The sequence below is a fragment of the Typopeltis vanoorti genome, chromosome 15 (genome assembly GCF_054136105.1).
Source record: "Typopeltis vanoorti isolate ZY-2024b chromosome 15, IOZ_Tvanoo_1.0, whole genome shotgun sequence".
In the NCBI taxonomy this organism is placed as follows: domain Eukaryota; kingdom Metazoa; phylum Arthropoda; class Arachnida; order Uropygi; family Thelyphonidae; genus Typopeltis; species Typopeltis vanoorti.
Genome location: NC_143563.1, coordinates 98,160,719 through 98,168,547, shown reverse-complemented (window position 1 = coordinate 98,168,547; position 7,829 = coordinate 98,160,719).

Sequence of the window (7,829 nt, the reverse complement as noted above, 5' to 3'; positions counted from 1 at the left end):
TTACTCTAAAAATTCAGGCACCACAAATGGCACGCACAAAACAATTGTGTGGGAAGTTTTTCCCTTTGGAAACTTTTCCTCCCATCTCGTAAGACAGACTAACCGTCCAGAGGAACAAAATTAATAAACATAATACACTGACAGACGTAGTTTTGCTTCAAAACTACGTCTGTCATAATTACAAAAACAACAATATTTGTTTGATAATTTAAAAAAGTTCGTGAATAATATAATTTAAAAAGGCAATTTTATGAGGAGTCCACAAATAGAATCAGATTTAGGATGGACTATTTGAATTTTGAAACAATATGCAATATATATTTAAACACACACCACTGATTTTTCGGCACCTCCTTTAAGTCAAGATCTACGAGAGCACACTTAAAATGACCACAACCACCTAACTGTTTGGGCTGCCAAAGACGGCATTGCGTGTGGCGCACACCGGCCTAATTATTTACTTCTGCAGTTGGTGATTCCTTGATTCTTAGCTTATTTATTTACATTTAAGTTCTAAGTAGGTGGTGGTGTTAATTAGCATAAGCACAACTCCACATCCACTTGTACTGTACTATTTATATGCTAATACATTTAATCACATAAATATTAAAAGTAAAATAAACGTGAATTAAGTTTCTAGCTGTCCGTGGTTCTTTGGAGATATGGAAGAGGTATAATTAGTGAGAGTGTACTGATGAATTATTACGTGACTTTTGGTCCGACAAAATGGTTGGTCCAAAAAAAAGGGTGCCAGAAAATCAGAGGTGTACCTGTTATATAACTAAGAAACAAAGAAGAAAAGAAAAAGAAAAAGTTTAACATAGTTACGGTGCTATACGGTGAAGCGTCAGTTATTTTATAATAGTAACTCTCTTAAGAAATATGAAAAGTGCAAAGCAATGAAGGGGTAAAAATCAACATTTAAGAGGGCATTTTTATCGCAATTTTATATCCACTCAGCGAATAATCTACCAAATACTTAACTTTATGTTGTCAAACGCTGTCAACTGCTTCAACTAGTTCCATCTGTTTCGAAGGCTTTCGCTAATAATCCTAAACATTCTGATCCCAAAAGTCAAGACGAAGCCAACTATTAGGTGGCCTGAATACGTGGAAAGTGGCCAAGCATGTGTAGTGTTCGATTAAGAAAAAATATGCAAGATAATAGTGTGGCATTACAAAAAAAAAAAAAAACGGGCGCACTGAAAATAGTAAACGGATGTTTGATAATGGATAAATGAATGATCAAACATGAGCAACATAAAAAATTATAGAAGAGATATGAAGAGAAATGATGTGCAGGCTCACAACGAACACTTCGAAGTAAATGCAAGACGAGTGACCAACATGGTAAAGAAAGCAGAATAAAATTATGAGAGCAAATTAGCAGAGTGAATTAAAAGAAATCACCAGACTTCTTTTGCTATAAAAAATAAAAATTATGGCAGAATAACTATGAATGCAGAAAGGGGATAGCGGTGGAAGAAATAGTTGCGTTACTGACTCACTCTGCTATGTTATCGTTATTTTGAAGATAATAATAATTATTATTTAATAAACATAACAATAATAATATTGTTATGTTTATTAAATATTAAACAGAATGGATTTAAAAAAGGAAGATCATGTATAGACCCGGCCTTTTGCCTAAAATTAATAATAGAGAAAATAAGAGAATACAATTTAGAAACACATATTGCATTTATGGACTTGAAAAAGCATTTGACAAAGTTAACAGAAACATATTATTTAACATATTAAAAGAAAGACAAATACCAAATAATATCCTAAAAGCTATCACAAGTATATTTGAAAATAATCAAATACGATTAAATCACGAGCTATCATATACGAGAGAGAGATAAACTAAGGGGTCCGACAGGGATGTTCCCTCTCAGCAACTCTTTGTAGTATTTATTTAAATGAAATAATAATAAAATGGAATAAAAATTTACATCAAGGAATTAAACTTTCTCCTACAGTGAACTTAAACACTCTCCTCTTTGCAGACGACCAAATAATAATTACAAATTCTGAAGATAACCTACAGAAAGCTATTTTAGATCTAAATGAGATAGCTAAAGATTATGGTATGATAATATCAACAGAAAAAATCAAAACTATGGCCTTTAAAGGACAATATCCAGCAAGAACTAAAATAGTAATAGATAACAAGATCTTAGAACAGGATGTATTCATTTAACTACCTAGGATGTATGATCACATATGAAAATGATATAAACGTAAAAATTGCAAAATCTTTAAAAATAACAGGTGTAATTAACTCTATATTTAAACCAAACCTAGTTCAAAAACAAACCAGACTAAAAGTATACAATACATTAGCCCTACCAATCTTAATGTATGGAAGCGAAATCTGGACAATAAAACAAAAAAGACAAACAAAGATTAATAACAGCAGGAATGAAGTTTATGAGAAAAACTGCAACGTATACATATTTGATCATAAAAGAAACGGAGAAATTATGAAAGAATTAAACCAAGAACCAGTAATAGAAAAAATTTAAAAATATAAACATAATTGGATGGAACACGTTCAAAGAATGAAAACAGAAAGATTACCAAAACAAGCCTTAAAGTTCAAGCCATTAGGAAAAAGAAAACCAGGACGTCCTCTTAAACAATTCAACGTTGACTTCTAAGGCCGAAACAGGTCATGCTAGGCCTAAATCCTTGATACGCATGATGATAATGAATAATAATAATAATAATAATAATAATTTAAAGAGATGCACTAATATTAATAAATTAACTGGGATAGTTGTTATTTGGTATTATGGCCAAAGCAGCTAAGGCAATGCATTGTCTTGAATAATCGAGGAGTATATATATATGGCAGAGCACAATCTAGGAGAAGGCAGTAGCCATCAGTGTGTGCCACGGGGGGGGGGGGGGAGGGGAGGCTTTGTGCTTAGACCAGGGGTTGGCAACCCGCGGGCCGCATGCGGCCCAAACGTGCATTTTAGGCGGCCCATAAAAGGTTGACCATACTTACATGGTATGTAGCCCGTATGCTGAATTAATCAGTTTCGCAAAGAAGATATAGTCGCATATGGAAGCACATACATTTGCGAACAAGCATTTTCTGCCACGAGTTTTATTATTATTAGACACCTCCAGGGAGTCCAAAGACTTATCAAGGGAGGGCACCTGCTCTACAGCTCTGTCTCCGCCACTCAATCCACTAACTGACCGCAACTACACCAACGCCATCTGCCGCCGCCCACGACCACTTCTCGACTGACTGATGAATATTTGCATGCTTCGATTCGAATTTGCACCTCAGGTTATAAAGTGGATCTAGATAATTTGGCTAAGGGAAAACAATCACAAAAGTCACATTAAGCAGGGAGACACACATATTTGATGCATAAACTATATTACTTTGTTTTTAAGCAATAATACTTTTTCGTTCAGTTTTATTTTCATGCTTGTTTCATATCTCGTACTTTAAATATTTCTGTGTTTTTTAAGATTGATATAATGAAAATTGATAACTTAAGTACTTTTTAACTCATTATTTTCTTTTAATTAAACGCTTGCGGCCCGATCCTTAAAAATAAAAGTTTAATGTGGCCCGTGAGTCTGAAAAGGTTGCCGACCCCTGGCTTAGACCACTGTTTGTATATTAATTTAAAATAGGAATAATTCAGTTGTTCGCTAATGATGCTAACCTAGTGAAGACAATAGTAAAGAAAAGTGTTGTAGAAATCAAGATTTGAATAGATTATAATTGTGGGCAAAGGACAGTAGTTACTAGCGAAATGTTGCCAAGTACAGTATGAGGTTATACGTTCTGGACTGGATTGCATGGCGTAGTTAACAACGATGGCACTGCAAGAAATTGATGGATCTTGGGATCTGGGAGTGATGAGAGACAGAGAATTTAAGTTTCGACTAACCATTCTTAAACGGATAAAGTGAATGAATATTAAAAATTCCCGAAATTAAGTTGTATCAGTATTTAACTCATCATTTATATTGTAAAATTTCAGATCGCGATTTTCTTGAATTTTAGAATTTACTGAATTTATTACGTGCTATTGTCAATCTTCCTCCTGAAGCTTCAAGGAAATTAATAGTCGTAACATTTGTATCGTTATCCACAGAATGTACTTCGTTATTTTCTGTTTTAGACTATCTCAACAGTAGTAATTTTATTTAAAATATTTCTGCAGATTTTAACTGTGCAAAGGTTAAAATCTTTCTACGATTTCAGGAATCGTACTATAAAACAGTGGAAGTCATCCCACTTCTTAAACCTCCTTTGATAAGTAGGCATAAATTAACGAATGCATTTCACTAGTGACAACCGTTAACATATTGGAGAAGTTAACTCCACATATTGAAAATGAAAAGTAAAAACTAAGCAATCAAGATAGATTAGACATCTGCGAAGTTTTGAAAATTTACTGCAGCATGTGAAACAGAGAAGGCGCTTGTGTAGTCTTGTGACTACATTCTAGTTCTATGATACTCAACTACCAGAAAAAAAGGCTGTCATGGGTTTGATTCCAGCAGTCCACTTTTTTAAAGGAACTTTTATTACGTTTTTTTTCACAACCAGTTTCCGAATTAGGCAACCTCTGGAAAAGACATTTATTCACTCTCCAAAACTCGATTTTGGAGAGTGAATAAATATGCCTCGCATTTCAGAAAAATCAACCATACAACTCACATTATCAATGAGTGTAACGATTTACAATCACGAGATAGCGGCAGTTGTCTACCGTATACTCGCCCCAGTGTCTCTGAAGTATTGATAACCATTCGCTCAGCTTTCGGTAACGGATAACAGCAAAGCCCGCCCGCCGATGTCATAGAAGTTAGAGCTAAAAGAAATCTACCTTCTCCCTTTGAATAAAAAGGGTTAGAGGATTTATTTATTTTATGTAAAATCCACAATTTACTAATTAGTCTAAAAATAGCTTCAGGGCAATTAAGTTAATAATGAGAATATTCAGTAAAACAAAGCTTAGCCGTTTCAGAGATTAGGCAGCTTAACAAAAATTTGGAACAGTGAATTAGTTATTCAGCTTATGTATATTATTATACAATTTTCCTTGGATATGCGACTCATTGAGAGAGATGTTTTCATATCAAACATAATATTACAACAGAAATCTCATATGAAATGTTTACTCTTCTTACAACAACAGTATTTGTCATGATTATTTTAAAATTCATTCACACTTTTGGCATTCACATATTCAGGCAATGAATTCTACTCACTCTCCAACTTCAAAAACCTTTTCGCTCTCTTATTCAGCACACCCTTGCACAACTTCAAGGAATGGTCTTAGTTCTTGTCCTTATCTCTTGTTCTGCCATTGGAAATATTGTTCTCGTATCCATTTGAGATGTGGCTTACGCATCCCAAATCATATCACCCCTTCGTCTTCTAAACTCTGCAGATTATATTCCTTCAATCTCTACTCACAGAGAACCTTACACAGTTTCGAAATCATTTTCGTCAATCTCCTCTGCGCCTTCTTCAAAGTCTCTTCAGGTGACCAGCCCGAGCACAACAGTCCACATGTGGTCTGGTCAGAAATATATACTGTATAATGGAGAACTACCATTCCATCCCCGCTTATCAACATCCATTTCAGCATTGAAGCAATCTTTTGAATTGTTTTTACCACTTTTACAACATGTCCCTTGAATTTCAAATTTCTATCCACCACCGCACTCTTCCACTTCCTCCAGTACAGTGCCATAAAAGAGTATGCAGTCTTCAATCTGTGAATCCGCAAGTTCAAAAACATTAAACACTTTGTGATATTAAACTGGTGTTCCCAATAATATGCTTACCTTTCCGGCTTATTTAAACTTCCTTGACAGCCAATGCATTAGCATAATACCTAATATTGTTCCCTAGCTTTACATCAATCCTGAACAGCTGAATTTCTCCCTGTAGTCCTGTGTGACAGTATCCTTAATATAAAGATTGAACAGTAATGATCCGAGTATGGATCGTTACTGTGGTAACCTTTCTTCTCCCTGATACTGCTCCACCATTACACAACCTTTTGATATCTATTAGAGAGCTGATTCCGAATTCACTCCCCATATCTGATATTAAAATCATACGCTACAACTTAAATGATTTGTCACGAAGTAACCTGTCAAATGCATTTGCACATTCCACCGAAATCTCCAGTGCACGCATTTTCCCTCATCAATTACTCGTGTTACTCGACTGTAAAAAATTAAATTACTAAAACAAGAAAGAGCCTCCCCTGGAAAATCCATGCCGACCTACATAGATATTACCTTCATCTAACCAAGTCTGTATGCGAACTGACCAGTTTTTCTGAAATCTTAACTACCACAGGAGTAATGCAAACTGGTCCAGAGTATGATGTCACCATCCTTATGCAATGGCACAATTTTAACCTTTTTTCACACCGAGAAACGTTTTCAGTTACAAGGCTTTCATTAACAACCAGGTCAGTAGGACTCGGTTCCTTAGCACACTCCCTTAAAAACATAGCGAAATCACATCCCATCCTTCCGCTGATATTAAGAGTATTTAGTATTCTTAAATACATCGGTTTCACTCACTTCCAATCCTTTAACCATTGTACATTGCGTCCTTCGATTGGAAAAGGCCTACGTTCGATTCTCGTCATGTCGGGAGGAATCTTAATATGGATTTTTTCAATTGAAGGTGAGTTAGCCGATCTCATACGGTGGTAGCAGGGTTTTTTCCCCTCTCGGAAACTCGGGTTTTTCATCCCACATACAGACAAATCGGCCCTTCAGAACACACGCAATTTACAGACAAAAAAAATACTAGTGGTGGTGGGCACTAGATGGCGTTGATGTAGTTTGGACTGGTTGGATGGAGTGGTGGAGACGGAGAGTTGTAGAGTAGGTATCCTCCCTCGATGAGTCTTCGGCCTCCTTGGAGGTGTCAAGAAATAATACTAATAATCTCGCTTCCCCCTAGGAATGAAACCTGCTTCGCCAGAATACAATATCCTAATATTCATTAAGCAATTCCACTATAATACCATCAGCACTGGCTACTTGTTGCATTTAACAAGATCATGCGTATACAATCATTCTTTCTCCTGACAGCTACATAATGGGGGAGGGAATTCCCCGGGATGATCCATAGTAGTGCCAATCTCTGCTCAAAATGAAATTTTTCCTTCCTTACCATACTGGTCATCCAGTGGTGTACAATATTTTTTTAATTAGTTCTACATGGAATCTTCACTGTGCTAACACTATTTTCAATTATCCATTCTCTCATTATTATTATTAAAACACCTCCTGGAGTTAAGCCAGACAATAGTAAGATGCATTCTAACAGAGATAATGTTCATCATACCTCATCTTAAATTGGTTTTCATTAATCATTTAAAGGCATGTCATTCCAAAAAGGAAAACGTAAAGAAATAAGCGTGCGTAATGCACTATCAGTGATACTAGTAAAGACCATTTTTCATTTACTAACCCTAAAATCAATTGTATATTCACTTATAAATCTCCGTACAGATAGACAACATCAGAAAAGAACCTGCAATAATTAGGCAATAAATACTCTACTTGTAGATCAAATGCGAACCAGAAATTTAACAACATACAATGAATATAGACAAAATACTATTCTATCCAATTCAACTGTATTCAACAAAGCAATCCTTCTGCAAACTATGCTAAACGAATCACATGAACTATTAAGGATACGTGGAATTAAGACAATATCCTATAGGCCCATTGTATACGTACCATTACAACTTAGAGCTCTATATCAATATAGTCAGTTGTACCCAAATTTTAATTTTTGGAATTAA